We start from the raw sequence: 21,543 nt of genomic DNA, 5'->3' as shown, positions 1-21,543 counted from the left end.
TTAATCTATGCACAACTCTTATGGACTAATTAGATTTAAATTTAGGGCAAATTACAGTGTTAGTCCTTGCAGTTTACCCATTTTATCATTTTGGTCCCTGTTGTTTCAATTTGATCAATTTTGTCCCTGAATTTTACGGATTGTGTCATATTAGTCCAATAAATAACGGAGGTTAAGTTTGATGAACGGAAAATCAAATGATGTGTCAATTTGGTCCCTGTAGTTTACATGATGTGTCAATTTGGTTCCTGTTGTTTTGACTTTCCTATAAACTACAAGGTTCAAATTGACACATCCTATAAACTACAGGGACCAAATTGACACATGATTTGATTTTCCGTTCATCAAACTTAACTGCCGTTATTTATTAGGCTAATATCACACAATTCGTAAAATTCAGGGGCAAAATTGATCAAATTGAAACAACAGGAACCAAAATGATAAAATGGGTAAATTACAGGGACCATTTGCATAATTTGCCCTTAAATTTGTTATTTCCGCACATGTATGCCTCATATGTATACTCTGTTTGTGTGAATCTTTATAAGTTGGCCTTCGATAATCTCAAATTACTGGGCATCATGACATCATTCTATTAGGGGTGGAATGTGGTCGTGACAGTAATCGAGTGGAGTGGACATCTTTTCTCTCTCACTAACCTAATCAAATACTCACATTATCACAATATAAAATCTTTCATTAATTAGTGATACTACTATATGGCATTATTATTGGGAGGGGTCACTACAGTGAGCCCCTTCCTATTGTGATAACAAAAGCGGTCCGTTTCATGTGTTTTTGATTTAACAAGTATAATGGTTGGATCATTCTTTGTGAATGGGTTCGGAAAAACACAATTGTATGTTATAAAATTTACTATTTTTTTTTTGGTATTTTGTAAATTATTTTGTACATTTTATGTATTTTTGTGATGAATATTATATAATTTCTTGATAAAGTTATGACAATTTGTGATTCAAAAATAAAATTATGCATTTTGTGGTAATATTACGCTTTTATGGTTAAAAAAATGTTTGAATAAAAAAAATATATGTAACCTTAACTTAATTTTTAAATCATATATTGTTATAACTCATCAAAAAAATGACATAACATTCGGCAAACTGTGAACCATATACACCCTTTTTCGATATACGTTTCATATTTTTTGCACACTATGAACAATATACACACTTTATTATGCAAAGTTTTGATATATTTTTCATATTTTTGCCACAAATGTTATGTCATTTTTTAGATGAGTTACAATGATTTATAATTTAAAAATTAAGTTAAGGTTATATATATTTTTTCATTCAAACATTTTTTAACCATAAAATATGTAATATTACCACAAAATACATAATTTTATTTCTGAAACATAAATTATCGTTACTCTATCAAAAAAATTATATAATATAACATTGATTTAATTTTTGAATCATAAGTTGTCGTAACAAATAAAAAAAATGACATAATATTTGGCACACTGCGAACTATATACACCCTTATGCAATTTCTTGATATATATTTCTTATTTTTGTCACAAATGTTATGTCATTTTTTAGATGGGTTACGATAATTTATGATTCAAAAATTAAGTTAAGGTTACATATTTTTTTCATTCAAACATTTTTTAACCATAAAATATATAACGTTATCACAAAATACATAATTTTATTTCTGAAACAAAAAATATTGTAACTCTATTAAAAAAAATATATTATATTTATCACAAAAATATATAATATGTACATTATAAATAAAAAAATTTGGCAAAAAGAAAAGAAAAGAAAAGAAAAGTTTATAATATACAATTGTGTTTTTCCCTGCCCATTCATGTAGAATAAATCAAACCATTATATTTGTTAAACAAAAAAAACACAGAAAACGACGCCGCTTTTAGCCGCACAGCAAGCACAACCGGGAGGGGCTCACAGCATGACCCCCATTCATATAAAATATTTGTCCGTTTTAGAGAAACTAAATTTTTTGGCTAAAATAGTCACAAAAAATAAAATAAGTTTTTTATCTCAATAAGATAAAACATCACATTTAACCCATAATCATTACATTCTTTCTCTCACAAAAAAGTTAAAAAAGCTAAAAGCCCTTTCCAAACTAGGCTTTTTAACCCCAGGCTCAAATAGTTAAAAAAGCCAAAAACCCAACCCACTTTCCAAATGAAGCCTAAGAGTCACAACTTTATAATAGTAGTGATACTACATGTACCAATTAATGTACACATTAGTCTACCAACTAGTGTTATGTCATTATTATTGGCCATACATATTATACAAATTATAAATATCTAAAATCTCTAAAATTATATCACATTATCTATTAATATATTAAATAGTATATTAATTATTATAATAACAATGATTCATCCCACTAAAAACGTCACCACTAATAGCACTAATGCATTAAAAAAGTAAAAAATAAAAAAATAAAAAAATACAACTCCAAAATCAAAATATCACATCATTAATGACGAGACTCACTGCCACCTAATTAGTGGGAGCACTAATTAGTGGGAGCAAGCATTTTTCTTATTATGATAGAAACTGTTGGATAATCTTCACTGTATTTAAAAATATTTAATTCTGTTGTGTACAAAACAACAACAAGAATAAAAGAAATAGAGAAAAGGAGAGAATATGTTTGATTACAAAAATCAAACTCGAAATAAAAATAAATAAAAAAAAAACAAAACAGATTTTATTTTGTTACAAAAACAAAATTAAAATCTGAATAAATAAACTAATAAAAACAACACTGAAAGTAATTAAAAAACTTACTTGATTTAATTTCTTCGAATTATTTTTCTGATCAAGTCCAGTGTTTAACACTGTCTCCTTAAGACAGATTCGTCCTCTCCACGGTGCTTTCAGAATTCGGACGTCTATCTCCCAGGATGAAATGATCTTCCACAAACAATAGCAGCACTACTAATTGTTTGCCTTACGAACACACTAAGTGTTTACACTCTTTCTTTTGAAAATAAAATGCAGCTAGATGAAGAATAGAAAACAGAAGTGAAATACGAAATTTCTGAATGCAAACATCAAATGAGGGTGGTCCTATTTATAGATGTGAAGGTGGCTCTTCATTTTGAATTAAACAAGTATGTAGCTCTTGGTTTTGAATTGAACAGGTATCATACCTGTTGGGTTTTGAATTCAAACAGATAGTAAAACGGGAAGGGCCCTGTTTGGGTGTGCATTAATTCCAAAACAGTTTATTTCTGTTTGAAACCGGAAAGGGCCCTGTTTGGATGAACAAATAATCCAAACCAATTTAATTTGAACTACACGCACCCAAGCCCAAGCCCAGCCCGCCCGACCGGACGGACGGCGGCGGCGGCGCGCGCGCGTGTGTGGTGATTTTTGGGTCCAATGGGTCTAGCCCATTTTGCCCATAACCTCTCCCTCTAAAACACTTGGGTACCCCTTGGGGCACACCCCAAGTATCTCACCCTAAGCCTTATAAACCCTTTCAAAACCTCCCACCAAATCAATGTGGGACAAGCCAATTTACAACCTTAAGGAATTTCTACCAAAACTCCATTTCCATGGAGTATACTTTGGCTTCAATTTCCCATTCACTCGGTAATGGTTTTGAGCAACCAAATATACCACGTGAATCACAACGCGGCATAGAACGCGTTACCACTTTGACCCGAGTAAATCGACACTCGGGGCCCACCTAAAAAATAGACCGAACTTAGGAAAAAATTCTGATTTTATCCAGAATTTTATAACCATTCCAACAGAAACCACCATTGGGTCATCCATCAATGCATGCTCTACATGTAAAGTTGTCTTAACCCAATTCAATTCTTCATCTAAATAATTACCGAGTACTTTTTTGGTTGCTAGTCTCCTATCGGAATAAATTGGTTTAGTCGGGGTTTCACCTCATTTTGATTATTTAAATTATCAATTTTATGAGTTTTTTTTATATTTATTTATGAAAATAAATAAATCAAATTATATAATAATTTCAATCATGTAATTCTATTAGATTTATTTTTAAAATTTTATATTTGTTGCAGTTTTATTTATTTTATTTAAACTTATATGATTATGATTATTATCAATTTATTTATTTATTTTAATAGAAAGATCGATATAGATAGACACAAAACGAATTATTCAAATTATTAAAGTGTGAGTCCATATGTTCAGACCTTTTATTAGACTAAAAAAAACGGTTATATTTTTGTATGCTTTTTTCATAAGATAAAAGTTTAAATATTAAAACTTTTGGTTAGTATGGAATTTTTTTATTTGTTGCAATTGAAATCATAGAGCAAACCAATAATTTTATTTTTGTATATTTTATATTTTTACTTTACCGAATCATTTAACTATGAGCCCATAAATGGGTTTGATAAAATAAGGGAAAATAATAAATTAGTTGGTTGAAAAAAAATAGATTAATGTAAAATTTATGAACTTTATTTATTAAAATGATAAATTTTTTCATATGTAATTATTTTTGAAAAGTTAACCTAATTTATAATATTTTTTTTTCATAAAATAACGTAGAACCGCGTCTTGGTGAAAAGACACTCCATTGGGGCGGATGCCAAGTTTCATGATACAATTTTAATATGCATTTATTTATTTATTTATTTTAATGAAAGAATTGAGTTGGAATTAGATAAGGGTTTGTTTGATTGGACGGATTACATAATAGAATTAGAATTATTAATTCATGAGACTCACTGTTATTGTTTGGTTGCAATTTTATTATTCAGATTAGATTCTAGTAGTCATTTTATCTAACAAAATTGACAGATCTTTTAAATATACATATAATTGGGATTGTATAGTTTCATATCTATTGCAAAATAAATATGGACAAAAAAGAATTATGTATTTCACTAATACATTTGGATAATCAATTCCACACTAACATGATGAATTATCAATCCCCTTACTATTAATCATGCTAATCAAACAAGTCAGGGAAAATTAGTAATACCTTCTTGAGTATAATTTTATACGGGTTAGAGTCCTAATTTTATACTTTTTTTTTCGTTTTATTTTATTTATAATTTGCCAATTTATAAGAATAAAGGAGATGTCCAGAATTGCAACAACTATAGAGGAATCAAGCTAATGTGTCATATATTGAAAGTGTGGGAGAGGGGGATGGAACCCCGATTGCGAGATATAACAGAGGTGTCAAAGAATCAATTTGGGTTTATGCCTGGCAGGTCAACAATGGAAGCAATCTATCTTTTGAGGAGAGTAATAGAAAAGTATAGAGAAAAGAAAAAAGACATTCATATGATATTTATCGACCTTGAGAAAGCATATGATAGAGTGCTTCAAGATATAATATGGTGGGTGTTAGAGAAGAAATGGGTGACAAAAGGTTACATTGATGTGATTAGAGACACTTATGAAGGGGTGGTGACCACTATTAGATTGCCTGCTGGAGAGAGAAATGAATTTCCTATCACTGTAGGATTACACCAAGGATCTACCTGAAGTCCTTATCTTTTTGCTTTAGTTATGGATGAGTTGACGAGAAATATTTAGAATAACGTGCCATGGTGTATGCTTTTTGTAGACAACATCGTGCTAGTGGATGAGACTAGAGAAGGAGTTAACACAAAGTTGGAGATTTGGAGAAAAGCTCTTGAATCTAAAGGCTTCCAGATAAGAAGAACTAAGACAGAGTATTTGGAGTGTAAATTTAGTAACAATAACAATGAAAGCAGAGGAGAAGTGATGATTGAGAACCAAGAACTGCCTAAGAGTGGATATTTTCATTATTTAAAGTCGATTATCACAATAGTGGGGGAGATTGATGCGGATGTAGCCCATAGGATTAAGGCGAGATGGTGTAAATGGAGGAGTGCGTCTGGGGTACTGTGCGATAAACGAATACCCACTAGAGTAAAAAGTAAGTTCTATAGAACAGTTATTAGACCAGTGATGTTGTATGGGACAGAGTGTTGGGCAACCAAGAAACAACATGTAGATAAGATGAGTGTAGCTGAGATGAGGATGTTAAGGTGGATGTGTGGCAAGACTAGACAAGACAGAATTATGAATGAGTGTATTCGGGAATGCGTAGGAGTAGCATCGATAGAAGATAAGTTGAGAGAAAATCGATTGAAATGGTTTGGTCATATTCAACGGAGACCAACAGAGACAGTAGTGAAGAGATGTAATGCTGTAACGGTAGAGGGAAGGGTTAGGGGACGGGGTAGGCCTAAATTAATGTTGGCTAGCGTTATAAATAGAGATATGGATCTACTTAATTTGACTAAAGAAATGGCCTTTGATAGGGCCGTGTGGAGAAGAAAGATTCATGTAGCCGACCCTATTTGATGGAACTTAAGGCTTGGTTTGGTTTGGTTTATTTTATTTCTAATTTTCCCTCACCTAAGTTACCTTTATATTGTATTTGGATCATGAATTTGAATAGAGATTTGAAAAAAAAAAAAAAAAAAAAGAGAAAGAGAACAAGTGTGTGAAAAGTGTGTAAACTATAATTATATTTCATTCACATTTTATCTACTTTTTTTCATTTTTTCTTTTTAAATATTTACCCAAATTTATAAAGCAAACACAAATTTAATCATCGGATGTAAGTCATTAGCTATCCATCATAGAAAGTAATGACCAACAACCAACACTAGAGTCACGATCATCATGGTTGGTCATTGCCATGAAAGATTATGTGCTAAAATCTAAATACACAATCAATTCTCTAATCTTTTTTTAGAAATTTTGAGAACAAAGTTGAAGAGTATGCAACCAAGATCCACATATGTAAAGTGAGAAGAATGGCTAATTCGACAGCTCGTCAACAGGGAAGGTACTCCAATGATAAAGTGATATTTCGACAGAGTAACTCAAATTCTTATATGAACTCACTTACCTTCGACATATGGGGATGTTTGCTTAACTCAAATTCTAGTTTTACTCCAATGATCCACATGTTGTTTTATTGTCAAACTCTTATTCTCTTTAGAAATAACACATCATCCAGAACTCATATTTCCTAATTGGATTATGATTAACCTCTCAAAAGACTCTTCAACTTACCTTACCCAGGAGTCATTCTCCTACTAGGACTTATGTCCTTTCTTGCTTATCTCTGCCCGAATGTTAATCACTTCCACATCTAGGCTAATCACACTCTGCCATGCGACACCTCGATCTAGTTAGGGCCCAGCTACGTGTTGGAAATGGTTATAAATTCTGGGTAAAACTAGAATTTTATCCTAAGTTCGGTCTATCTTTTAGGTGGGCCCCGTGCGTCGATTTTCATGGGTCAAAATGGTAACGCGTTCTATGCTACGTTGTGATTCACGTGGTATATTTGGTTGCTCAAAACCATTACCGAGTGAATGGGAAATTGAAGCCAAAGTGTGCTCCATGGAAGTGTAGTTTTGGTGGAAATTCCTTAAGGTTGTAAAATGGCTTGTCCCACATTGATTTGGTGAGAAGTTTTGAATGGGTTTATAAGGCTTGGATTTGGTACTTGGGTGTGCCCCAAGGGGTACCCAAGTGTTTTAGAGGGAGAGGTTGCGTGGTGTGTGGTTGGGTTGGAATTGTTCGGCCCAATATTAATCTTTTTGGGCAAAAAATATTTAAATTTAATTTTATTTTTGGTAAAATAAAATCCAGAATTCAAAATTAAACTGGTTTGGTTTTACTGTACATCCAAACATGGGCCTTCCTGGTTTTAAATCGGAATTAAACTGGTCCGGATTTATTGTACACCCAAACAGGGCCTATAGCGACCCCGGTCTTTTCCCATTTGATTATTGTATCCGGACTTGGGTTCCGTTTATTCTGTCATTGGATATTTGTGGTTGTCGTCTTTTTTTTTTCTCATTTGGAGTTATAGGATGTGTTGGGCAGGTTTGTTTCAAGTTGGTTGGGTTCGTAAACCAAGTGTTGCTGTCCAGTTTTTGGGTTGGTAGCTCGAGCCAGGATTTGGTCGCTCGAGCGAGGTTTGTTTTTGTGTCCTCTGGCTCGATCCAGATTTGCTTCGCTCGAGCGAGCGACTACGTCTGGTATAGACCTGAGGGCAGTGCTTATTCGCTCGAGCGAGATTTTCTTCGCTCGATCGAGCGAGGTGTATGTTTTCGAGTTCCTTGCTCGAGCGAGCATTCTGTCGCTCGAGCGTGCTACAGGGTTGCAGACCTGAAGCATTGCATTCTTGGCTCGAGCGAGCTTTTCTTCGCTCGAGCGAGGTTTTCGTGTGTCTGGTCGCTCGAGCGACCAAGTCTTCGCTCGAGCGAGCCTGTCAGGTTTAAATAGGCAGCAGCGTGTTTCAGATCAGTTTTTCATACACTTTCAGATTCCAAAACCCTAGTTACGAGTTCTCTCTTCCTCTACACACCTTCTCTCTTAGGATTGATCTACTTAGAGTGAGTTTCTACCTTAGATCCTTTATTAAAAGATAGAGTGAGTCGAAGGCTTCCATTTAATCTGAACATTTAGTGATTTGGAGCACATTGGAATTTGGGTATTTATTTCTGTCTTCTCCATTCGGGTTATTTTCTTCGAGGTAGGGATTTCCTACTCCATCTTATAAGTTTTGTTCTAAGTTTTAGTATTTTGATATGTTGGGGGTGCTTTGGTAATTTTGGGAAAAACCCTAGTTGTATTAATAAATTCATTGTATAATTAATTCATGGAATTGGGGAATTCATTGATTAAATGGCGTAGTTGGATAATTTAAATCACTCGCCTATTGAATTGTTGATATATTTATTTTCAGTTTAGAAATAACTTTTTTGGGCTATCAGTGGAGGATAGCCGTGCTTGTTGTAGACACTGCATGTGGATTAGGGATAACTGAAACTAATCATCGATTAAGTCATCAATTTTGACTGCTGAATTAATACAGACATTATGTGTATTGATTGTGTGTTGTATATGTTATGTGTTTGCATACATTGTTTTGTGTGGGAGGAGATAGGGGATGTACTCCACGGTTTAGGGGAAGATAGGGGATGGACCTCTAAACCGGATTTTGTTTGGGAGGAGATAGGGGATGGACTCCATTAGCATCACTTTTATGTGTGCTTATTTATATTGAAGTGTTTTTATTGATACAACACTAAAATGTGTATCAAACTGGAAGTATGAAGTGTTTTGATTTGAGCCCGAGTCTCATCTGTTTGTTGACATTGGAAGAATGTGAATATGATATAAATAATTCACTGTTGTAAGTTTGGCCAGGTTCTGAGCCATATTGATAAAGTTGGAAAGTAAAACGTGTCTTAGACAATAGTGTCATGAGACTGTAAAATGATGTAATTGATTATCTTGGTTAACCATCTATTGAATGCTATTCCTTTAATCAATGCTTATATTTGGTTTAGTATATTTCTACTGGGCTGTGGCTCACCTTTTATGGGAACATCATTTTCAGGTCCATGTGATAAGCTACCTCCAAGGACTTAGCTTGGAAGGATTTGGATTTTGAAGACTATCTTTAGTTATTTGTTTTTATTTGATAAACATTCAAGCCTAGGGCTTTATTTGTATTTGAGTTAGAACTCATATTTTTGTGTCCAAGTGTTGGCTTGGAAAGATGTAAGCCCACAGGGCATTTAATTTGATATTACATGTAATGTTTTCTTTTTGTAATACTCTGATGAATGAGATAATGAATTGGTTTCTTTTAATATTGCATGCCAATGATATATGTATAATGGGTTTAATTTGAGGGCGTGACAACTTGGTATCAGAGCGTACCGGGTTTGAATACTTTGGGTACGTGGGAAGTGATTAGTATCACATTGGGTTCGTCTCGTTTGATAAAGACTTAGTGTAATGTTATATGCTTATGTAATAACATGTTTATGTGATTATGTGGGTATGGAATGTAATTTATAGGATGTTGATTGGACCCTTGAGTTTCTAGTAGTCTTGTTGGAAAGGCACTTGATCACTGCTACTTCCAACCGGAACTATAGTAACGCATTGGGACTATCATTATCCAGCAATGAAATTCGTAGGTGCTTATGTGATTATGTGCTTACGTGGAATGAATTATTGTTGTCCCATGTATTAGGACGCGAGTGTTTAGCTCCGGCACATTTATTAATGTGCTAACGTCTTTGTTTCCTTTATTAGGATGTCAGGACGAGGACGAGGACGCGGTAGGCATGGTAGGCCGGGTAGGCAGGAGGTGCCTGTGCCAGAGGAGATTCCAGCAGTTCAGGAGGGAATTGGCCAGGCCAATGTGGCCGAGCCAGTAGGCCAGCAGGCTATGGGCGCTCTAGTCCGAGAGATAGCAGGGGCATTCAGGGAGTCAGCAGGCATTCTCAGAGCTGAGAATCAAGCTCGGGATGTTGCTGCAGATGCAGGACCTTCCTTTCTGAAGAGGGAGTTCTTCCGGTCTAATCCAGATGAATTTGTGGGTGATCCTAAAGAGCCGCTTAAGGCAGATGAATGGCCCGAACAGACAACGAAGACGTTTGAGATGTTTGGCATCGAAGACGAGGGGTTGAAAGTGACCTTGGCATCTTTCCAGTTGAAGGGGGATGCGGGTCAGTGGTGGAAGTTTACTAAGGGTCATTTAGGAGGTACATGGGAGGCTTTTGTGAATGCTTTCCAGGAAAAGTTCTTATCTCCAGCAGTTAGGGAGAAGCTGAGAGACCAGTTCTGCCAGCTTAAGCAGTCGAGTTCTTCAGTGGCCGAGTTTGAGGCTGCATTTACTAGTTTGTCCAGGTTTGCACCTGAGTTGGTAGCGTCTGAGGAACGCCGTTGTATCGAGTTTGAGAAGAAGTTGAGGCGTGGCCTCAAGCTGAGAGTTGGGGGAACTATGATTCGGGATTATAGACGTATGGTTGATGCTGCAGCCCACATGGAAATCATGATGCAGGAGGAGGAGGAAGGACAGAAGGGCTCCAAGAGGAGTCAGGATGGTCAGAGTGACGGTAGGAGACAGAAGGGTTTTAATCCTCAGCAGTCTTAGGGTAGCTTTTCTAGATCGACTTTTCCTGTGCCGAGTGCTAGTTCGGGGAAAGGCAGTCAGGGAGACATTACCTATTTCAAGTGTGGCCAGCTGGGCCACAAGTCTCCAGTTTGTCCTCAGAGGGGAGGAGTGCAGAGAGCAGCATCATCTTCGGCTCGATCTCAGAGCCAGAGCCAGGGTAGAGGCCAGCCACTCTCGTGTTATCAGTGTGGTCAGCCGGGGCATATGAAGAGGTATTGCCCGCAGTTGGGTGGCACACCTGGTGCATCTGGTTTGAGGCCGATTCAGGGTCAGCAGCCAGCTCAGTCGGGTCAGGCCTCAAGAGCCAATCAGGGGGCTTCATCGTCCCAGTCGGTGCAGCAATCTTATGCTCCTAGGGGTGAGCAGGTTGATCAGAGGTCGTCTGGGCGCATGTATGCTGTTACCGCGTAGGATCTTGTGCCGGCACCATCAGTTGTGAGAGGTACCTTCTTGTTTTGTAACTCGGTTGCTAATGTTTTGATTGATACGGGTGCATCCCATTCCTTTGTGTCTGCTGCATTTGCATCTGTTTTGGAGTTGGAGTTAGCACAGTTAGCATCTCCTATTTGTGTAGTGTCACCTCTTGGGGGTGAATTGATTTTGAAACAAGGTGTTAGGGGTTGTGATATAGAGGTTGATTATCATAGAATCCCATTTTCCTTTGTAGTTATGCCTATGAGGGGTTTCGATGTTATTTTGGGTATGGACTGGTTATCGTCATACCGGGCAGTTATTGATTGCTACCGCCAGAGGGTCACTTGTTGTACCGTGAGCGGAGAGTATTTTCATTTTCTGGGGGACCGGGCTGGTAATGTGTTGCCACCGGGGTATGTTCCGTTAGGACGGAGTGAGCTTAGTGGTCTACTTGCTAACCTTTCGATTAGTGAGGATGATGAGACTTAGATTGTGTTGCCAAGGGTGGTTTGTGAGTACTTGGACGTCTTTCCCGAGGATCTTGTTGGTTTGCCACCGCATCGAGAGATTGAATTCTCTATTGACCTAGTGCCCGGCACGGCGCCGATTTCTATGGCACCTTATCGTTTTGCCCCAGCCGAGTTAGTTGAGTTGAAGATTCAGCTCCAGGAGTTACTAGACAAGGGCTATATACGTCCTAGTGTTTCGCCGTGGGGAGCACCGGCCCTCTTTGTTAAAAAGAAAGGTGGTGCTTTGAGACTTTGTATAGATTACCGGAAATTGAATCGGGCTACGGTTAAGAATAAGTACCCTATGCCTCGTATAGATGATCTGTTCGATCAGTTGAAAGGTTTCCGTTGTTTCTCGAAGATAGACTTGAGATCGGGTTATCATCAGTTAAGAGTCAGGGAGGAGGATATTCCGAAGACGGCATTCCGTACACGGTATGGCCACTATGAGTTTCTGGTTATGCCATTTGGGCTCACCAATGCACCGGCAGTTTTTATGGATTTGATGAACCGAATATTCCGGGAATTTTTATATCATTTTGTAGTTGTCTTCGTGGACGACATCCTTATTTATTCACCTTCTGAGGAGAAGCACAAGGAACACTTGAGAGTGGTGCTTGAGTTACTTAGAGCCCATAAGCTTTATGCTAAGTTTGAGAAGTGTGAGTTCTGGCTAGAAGAGGTTAAGTTCTTAGGCCATGTAGTTTCTGGGGAAGGAGTGTCTGTTGATACATCCAAGACTGAGGTGGTGCAAGATTGGGCACAGCCTAAGAGTGTGTTTGAGATCTGCAGTTTTCTGGGGTTAGCTGGGTATTATCGTCGGTTTGTGAAAGATTTCTCCAGATTAGCTTCGCCTTTGACTAGATTGACTCGGAAGGGAGTCAAATTTGTATGGAGTGAGACTTGTGAAAAGTCGTTCCAGGAGTTGAAAGTTAGACTGACCACCGCTCCAGTATTGATTATTCTAGAGAGAGGGTTGGGTTATGCAGTCTATTGTGACGCCTCACGAGAGGGTCTGGGTTGTGTGTTAATGCAAGAAGGGAAAGTAGTTGTCTATGGCTCACGTCAGTTGAAAATTCATGAGCAGAATTACCCTACGCATGATCTAGAGTTAGCAGCTGTGATATTTGCCTTGAAGATTTGGAGGCATTATCTTTATGGTGAGAGATTCGAGGTATTCTCGGATCATAAAAGTCTGAAATATTTGTTTACACAGAAAGACTTGAACTTGAGGCAGAGGAGGTGGATGGAGTTCATAGAGGATTATGACTTTGAGTTGCATTATCATCCGGGAAAGGCCAATGTGGTGGCCGATGCCCTTAGCAGGAAACCTGTTGGTGACATAGCTAGTATAGCCATCCGAGAATGGGAGATGTTGGGTGCACTTGGGGAGTTTAATTTACTTCTGGGCGAATCCGTTGAGGCTGCGGCCTTGTTTTCTGTTGTTGTACAGCCTACACTCGTGACTCGAGTGTTAGAGGCTCAGAGGGGTGACCATGAGGTAGAAACCCTCCGTGAGAAGATTTCCAGTGGGAAGGTTGAGAAGGGTTTGACGGTGTATCCCGACCTGAGTGTGAGATACCGAGACCGTCTGTTTGTGCCGGAGTCTTGTCGAGAGGAGGTACTCCGAGAGTTTCATCATTCACGCCTTGCGGTGCATCCGGGAGGCACTAAGATGTATCGGGATTTGGGTCGCCAGTTCTGGTGGCGGGGTATGAAGAGAGATGTGGCAGCTTTCGTATCTAAGTGCCTTACTTGTCAGCAAGTGAAGGCCGAACATCAGAGGCCAGCGGGTTTGTTGCAACCCTTGCCTATTGCCGAGTGGAAGTGGGAACATGTCACTATGGACTTCGTTGTGGGTCTTCCGAGGACTCAGCGGGGTAGTGATGCTATTTGGGTGGTTGTAGACCGGTTGACTAAGTCGGCGCACTTCATTCCTATGCGCGTGAGAGATTCGGTAGATCATCTTGCCGACTTGTACATTCGGGACATAGTGAGGTTGCACGGGGTCCCAGTGATGATCGTCTCAGATAGAGATCCTCGTTTTACTGCCAGGTTGTGGCAGAGTTTGCAGAGTGCCTTAGGCACTAAGTTGACCTTTAGCACGGCTTATCATCCACAGACTGACGGGCAGTCCGAGCGTACTATTCAGATCCTTGAGGATATGCTTCGGGGTTGTGTTCTAGACTTTAGTGGGTTGTGGGAGAGGCACTTGCCGTTGGTGGAGTTTGCCTACAACAACAGTTTCCAGTCTAGTATCGGTATGGCACCGTTTGAGGCCTTGTATGGCCGACCGTGTAGATCTCCTATTTGTTGGGCCGAGGTGGGTGATGCACCTCTGTTGGGTCCGGAGTTGGTGAGGGAAACGACGGAGAAAGTTGAGCTTATCCGTAAGAGGCTTGTTACAGCACAGAGTCGTCAGAAATCTTATGCAGACTGTAGGAGGAGACCTTTGGTGTTTGAGGTGGGTGATCATGTCTTTCTGAAGATATCACCTAGACGGGGTTTGATGAGGTTTGGGAAGAGCGGGAAGTTGTCCCCTCGGTTCATTGGTCCGTTTGAGATCGTTGAGAGGATTGGCGAGGCTGCTTATCGTTTAGCTTTACCGTCGCAGCTGTCCGGAGTACATGACGTATTTCATGTGAGTATGCTTCGGAAGTATGAGCCGGATCCATCACATGTGTTGGATTGGACTGATTTAGTGGTTGATGAGGATGTCTCGTATGAGGAGAGACCGGTTCGGGTCTTGGATAGGCGGGATCAAGTTTTGCGAGGCAAAACCATCCCTTTGGTCAAAGTTTTGTGGAAACATCACGGAGTGGAGGAAGCCACTTGGGAACGTGAGTTGGAAGTTCGCGAAAAATACCCGGACATGTTTATCGATTTGTAATCTTGTATTTAGATTTTGTAATATTGTTGAACTTAAGAGCCTTACATATGTCTTAAGTTGTAAAACATTGAGTATGTTTTGGTAAATGGGTGTATCTTGAAACTTGCTTCATTATAGAAGTTTAGTGTAACATTGCATATGTTGATTACATTGTTGAATGAGTTGTATATATCATGCAATTGAATATGATATGGGAATTGCTAACATTGAAAGGAATAATGCATAATGATGATGCAAGCTGAAATATATGTTGTTTTATATACACATTATGAGAGGCTTCTTGATAAGAGATGAAATGACTAGTTTTGGTCAAGTTGTTTACTATTGAATTGTCATATTATATAAAAAAAAAAAAAAAAAAAAAAAAAAAAAAAAAAAACCTGTTTTTAAAAACTTATGCTTAATTTCAGGGACGAAATTCTTTTAAGGGGGGAGGTTATAGTGACCTCGGTCTTTTCCCATTTGATTATTGTATCCGGACTTGGGTTCCATTTATTCTGTCATTGGATATTTGTGGTTGTCGTCTTTTTTTTTTCTCATTTGGAGTTATAGGATGCGTTGGGCAGGTTTGTTTCAGGTTGGTTGGGTTTGTAAACCAAGTGTTGCTGTCCAGTTTTTGGGTTGGTCGCTCGAGCCAGGATTTGGTCGCTCGAGCGAGGTTTGTTTTTGTGTCCTCTGGCTCGATCCAGATTTGCTTCGCTCGAGCGAGCGACTGCATCTGGTATAGACCTGAGGGCAGTGCTTATTCGCTCGAGCGAGATTTTCTTCGCTCGAGCGAGCGAGATTTTCCTCGCTCGTGTATGTTTTCGAGTTCCTTACTCGAGCGAGCATTCTGTCGCTCGAGCGTGCTCCAGGGTTGCAGACTTGAAGCATTGCATTCTTGGCTCGAGCGAGCTTTTCTTCGCTCGAGGGAGGTTTTCGTGTGTCTGGTCGCTCGAGCGACCAAGTCTTCGCTCGAGCGAGCCTGTCAGGTTTAAATAGGCAGCAGCGTGTTTCAGATCAGTTTTTCATACACTTTCATATTCCAAAACCCTAGTTACGAGTTCTCTCTCCCTCTACACACCTTCTCTCTTAGGATTGATCTACTTAGAGTGAGTTTCTACCTTAGATCCTTTATTAAAAGATAGAGTGAGTCGAAGGCTTCCATTTAATCTGAACATTTAGTGATTTGGAGCACATTGGAATTTGGGTATTTATCTCTGTCTTCTCCATTCGGGTAATTTTCTTCGAGGTAGGGATTTCCTACTCCATCTTATAAGTTTTGTTCTAAGTTTTAGTATTTTGATATGTTGGGGGTGCTTTGGTAATTTTGGGAAAAACCCTAGTTGTATTAATAAATTCATTGTATAATTAATTCATGGAATTGGGGAATTCATTGATTAAATGGCGTAGTTGGATAATTTAAATCACTCGTATAGCGATCCCGGGTTTACCCTTGTTGTACAGTGATCCGGACATGTGTCCGTGGATGTTGGTAGTTGTTTATTATCTTGTTTACATCCTTTTTACTTTGTATTTGAGTTATAGGATGTGTTGGGCAGGTTTGTTACAGGTTGGTTGTGTTTGGGAGCCTAGTGTTGCTGCCCAGATTTTTGGACCTTCGCTCGAGCCAGGAGTTGGTCGCTCGAGCGAGAGTCGAGTTTGTGTCTGGTGGGTCGAGCTAGAGTGGCTTCGCTCGGGTGAGTGTTTGCACCTGGTTCTGGACCTGAGAGTTGTGTTTCTTGGATCGAGCGAGCTTTCTTTCGCTCGAGCGGTCTGGTTTGTTCTTCGCTCGAGCGAGGAGTTGGTCGCTCGAGCGTGCTTCTGGTTGCAGACTTGAGGGTTTGAGTTGTTGGCTCGAGCGAGCATTCTTTGGCTCGAGCGCACCTCTGAGTTTCTGGCTCGAGCGAGAGTTCCTTGGCTCGAGCAAGAGTTTCTGTGTCTGGTCGCTCGAGCGACAAAGTCTTCGCTCGAGCGAGCGTGTTTTATATCAGCGGACAGTAGCGTTTTTGAACATCACTTTTTCACTCCCTTCTTCTTTCAAAACCTAGATCCGACATACTCTCTCTCTACACTTATATTCTCTCTAAGAATTGATCTCCCTAGAGTGTGTATCTAGCCTAGGGCCTTTGTTAAAAAGATAGAGGGTGTTGAGGGCTTTGATTTAATCTGAAAAAGTTTGGATTTGGAGCACGTTGGTCTTCGGGTCTTCATCTCCTTTTGGGCTCAAACTTCGAGGTAGGGATACCCTACTCCTCTCTATGGGTTTTGTCTTTGAATTTTAGTATTTTGAGATGTTGGGGTTGGTTTGGTAATTTTGTGAAAGTTTGGGGCTTTTGTGTAATTTTACAAAAGTTGGGGTTTTATTCATAATAAACCTAGATGCATGTTTGGCATGGAGAAATGGAATAAACGTTGAATCATTGATGAAAATGGGACCTAAGGGTTGTAATGTTAATTATGGGAATCGACCTAATTACATTGTTTAATTAATTGGGATAATTAATTGAGAAGAATGAGGAAATGAAATGTTGATTGAATATCCATTGTGCATTTATTTTCTGTTTAGAAATAACTGCTTTGGGCTATCGGTGGAGGATAGTCGTGATTGTTGTAGACAATGCATGATGATTAGGCAAACGGAAACTAATCAATGGAATGTGTCATGGAACTTGACGGTTGATAGAATACATTAACTGTATGTATTGAATGATTGTATATAGAACCAATGTGTTTGTATACGTTATGTGTAGAGGAGGAGATGGGAGATGTACTCCGCGGTTTAGGGGAAGATAGGGGATGTACCTCTAAACCGGATAGTGTTGGGAGAAGATAGGGGATGAACTCCGTAGATACAGCTCATATGCTTGTCTAGTAAAGTGAAGATAGAGCTCATATGCTTATCTTTGTGAAGTGTGGATATAGCTTATATGCTTATCTGTGGATATTGTTGTTATACATATCTGTTGTAGAATGTGGATATAGCTTATTTGCTTATCTGAGAATGTGGATATTGTTGTTATACATATCTGTTTAGAATGTGGGTGGTGCTTATATGCCTATCCGTTGAAAAAGGGAAAATGAAAGGTAACTTGGACTCATAAGTCGTATGACATAAATATGTGATTTATGTGAATGTATCAGTGTTGGCCATCTATCAATTGCTAATATTTTAGTCATTGTTCATGGTTGGTTTAGTATATTTCTACTAGGCTGTGGCTCACCCTATATGGGAATATCATTTTCAGGTACAGGAAGCATGCCACCTCCAAGGACATAGCTTGGGAGGCTAGAGGCGGACATACTTTTGTCGTATTACTTTTTGATGTATTACATGTAATTTCAAGCCACGGGCTTAATGTGTACAGAGTTAGTACTCTTTTGTTGTAACCAAGTGTTAACTTGGAAAGCTGCAAGCCCATAGGGCATTTGCTTTTGTTGTTAACATGTAATACTTTTGTAATGAAACACAGATGAATAGAAAAATGTGGTTATTTCATATGTTAATGAATGTTTTTATTTTGAGGGCGTTACAACTCGCCTATTGAATTGTTGATATATTTATTTTCAGTTTAGAAATAACTGTTTTGGGCTATCGGTGGAGGATAACCGTGCTTGTTGTAGACACTGCATGTGGATTAGGGATAACTGAAACTAATCATAGATTAAGTCATCAATTTTGACTGCTGAATTAATACAGACATTATGTGTATTGATTGTGTGTTATATATGTTATGTGTTTGCATACATTGTTTTGTGTGGGAGGAGATAGGGGATGTACTCCACGGTTTAGGGGAAGATAGGGGATGGACCTCTAAACCGGATTTTGTTTGGGAGGAGATAGGGGATGGACTCCATTAGCATCACTTTTATGTGTGCTTATTTATATTGAAGTGTTTTTATTGATACAGCACTAAAATGTGTATCAAACTGGAAGTATGAAGTGTTTTGATTTGAGCTTGAGTCTCATCTGTTTGTTGACATTGGAAGAATGTGAATATGATATAAATAATTCACTGTTGTAAGTTTGGCCAGGTTCTGAGCCATATTGATAAAGTTGGAAAGTAAAACGTGTCTTAGAAAATAGTGTAATGAGACTGTAAAATGATGTAATTGATTATCTTGGTTAACCATCTATTGAATGCTATTCCTTTAATCAATGCTTATATTTGGTTTAGTATATTTCTACTGGGCTGTGGCTCACCCTTTATGGGAACATCATTTTCAGGTCCAGGTGATAAGCTACCTCCAAGGACTTAGCTTGGAAGGATTTGGATTTTGAAGACTATCTTTAGTTATTTGTTTTTATTTGATAAACATTCAAGCCTAGGGCTTTATTTGTATTTGAGTTAGAACTCATATTTTTGTGTCCAAGTGTTGGCTTGGAAAGATGTTAGCCCACAGGGCATTTAATTTGATATTACATGTAATGTTTTCTTTTTGTAATACTCTGATGAATGAGATAATGAATTGGTTTCTTTTAATATTGCATGCCAATGATATATGTATAATGGGTTTAATTTGAGGGCGTGACAGGGCCCTTTCCATTTTTGTTATCTGTTTGAATTGTAATCCAACAGATTCAAATCTGTTTGAATTCAAAACCCACAGCCACCATTACATCTATAAATAGGACAACCCTCATTTGGATTTTGTAACTCTAATTTTTGTCCTTCATAATTCTGCAAACATTCTCTTCATTTTGCTACATTATTTTCTTGTCAGAGATGGTATAAACACTTAGGCAAACAATTTATAGTGCTGCTATTGTTTGTAGTAGATCATTTTATCCTGGGAGATAGACGTCCAAATTCTGAAAGTACCATAGAGAGGACGAATCTGTCTTAAGGACACAGTGTCAAACACTGGACTTGATCAAATTATAATTCGAAGAAATTAAATCAACTATGTTATTTAATTTATTTTCAGTATTATTATTATTTATTTAAATCAGATTTTAATTTTGTTTTTGTAACAAAATAAAATCTGTTTTTATTTATTTATTTTTTTTCGAGTTTGATTTTTGTAATCAAACAAATTCTCTCATTTCCTTTATTTCTTTTATATTTTGTTTGTTGTTAAGTACACAAACTTAATTAATTAATTACAGTGAAGATTGTCTTACAATCTTAAGACAGATTCGTATTTTGTTTTTGGTATCTTCATTGTATTTAATTTTCTGTATTTTCAAAGTAATATTCTGGTTGGAAAAACAAATAGTGATTTATGCTATTTGACAGATAATAGTAATATATTGTCTCTTTTCTTTGACAACTAGTAGTAATATACTGGTGTCATTAACAATTGCAGAATATTATTTGGTGTTACAGAAAATTATTTTGGTATTTTATTTTTCTTGTTTTAGTAACAAGGAAAATAAAAATATTTTGTATTTTTTTTGATTTTTGTAATCAGATTGTTTTGTGGTATTTTATTTTCTAGTTTCAGTAGCAAGGAAAATAAAATTATAGTATTTTCTAGTTTTAGTAACAAGAAAAATAAAATGATTTTGTGTTATAATTTATTTTTTGGTTTTGGTAACTAGAAAATTAATTTGTGGTTTTTTTTTCTGATTTTTTGTAATCAGATATTATTTTGGTATTTTATTTTACTAGTTTAAATAACAAGGAAAATAAAATTATTTTATGTTATAATTTATTTTCTGGTTTTAGTAACTAGAAAATTAATTTTGTTAATTTATCATAGTTCTTTTGAATTTATCGTAGTATATGGGAGAATTTGTTTCTGGAGTAAAATATTAATTTACAAACAAATTTCATTTTTTATTACAAAGAAACCTTTGTGGCAAGTTTAGTTTCTTTATTGGTTTTTTGAATCATTTTTACATTTCTGTGTGTGGATCTGTAGTCGTGAATAGTTTCTGCATATGAGTCGGAATAATATATATATATATATATATATATTCACAAGGACTTTTGCATGCATATTTAATTAGTTTATTTATGTACAAATCAAACTTATTAAATGAAGGTATGTTTTGTCATTTTGGAGTTTAAAATTCAAAACGCATTGAATTTTATTTATGAGTTGAGAATTTTTTTTATTTCATGATGCAAATTTTGGAATCACGCATGATTAATTTATTTTGTTAATTCATTATTTTTAGTTGATGCGTTTGATATGCATGTATGATGTCAACTCAAGTTATTTCTTAACAAAAATTTCATGTGATTTGGAATGTTAAATTGATATGTTGATTAATTTGAGTTTTTCCAATCAATTTTGATTGGGTGTTTAAACACCAGAGAAATTTAAACATGAAGATGTATGTAGTTATATCGTTCCATTTAATTGGAAAGTAAATTTAAGAAATCTTTTATGTTGATTTTTAGTTTATTTTGAATTATGTGACATGAGATGTCATTAATAATTATTTTACTTGCGTAGTAGAATTTGTTAAACCATGAACCATTTTATTAATATGGGGTGTCTCTCTTGCATTAGTTGAGATAATTTAATTTTCTTCTGTCACAAATATTTTTATGACAGTGACATTTATTTGTTATTGATTTGCAAGAATGTATACAATGAAATGGGTTTTTGAATTGTTTGATTCTTAGGCAAATTTTTTATGAGGATATGATTTTGTCAAAACATTAATTCTGACTTGAGTAGTTATAATTATTTTGGTTTTTTCTTGAATTTGTTTTGAAATTCATTGATTTATATCAGAAGTAATAGGGGTGATGAATATGATGCACCATTAGATGAATTTTGTGCACAACATGGCATTATTCACCA

This window comes from Camellia sinensis, chromosome 12, assembly GCF_055761805.1.
Source record: "Camellia sinensis isolate YWXY chromosome 12, ASM5576180v1, whole genome shotgun sequence".
Classification (NCBI taxonomy): Eukaryota; Viridiplantae; Streptophyta; class Magnoliopsida; order Ericales; family Theaceae; genus Camellia; species Camellia sinensis.
Note: the sequence above shows the minus strand (reverse complement) of the source record.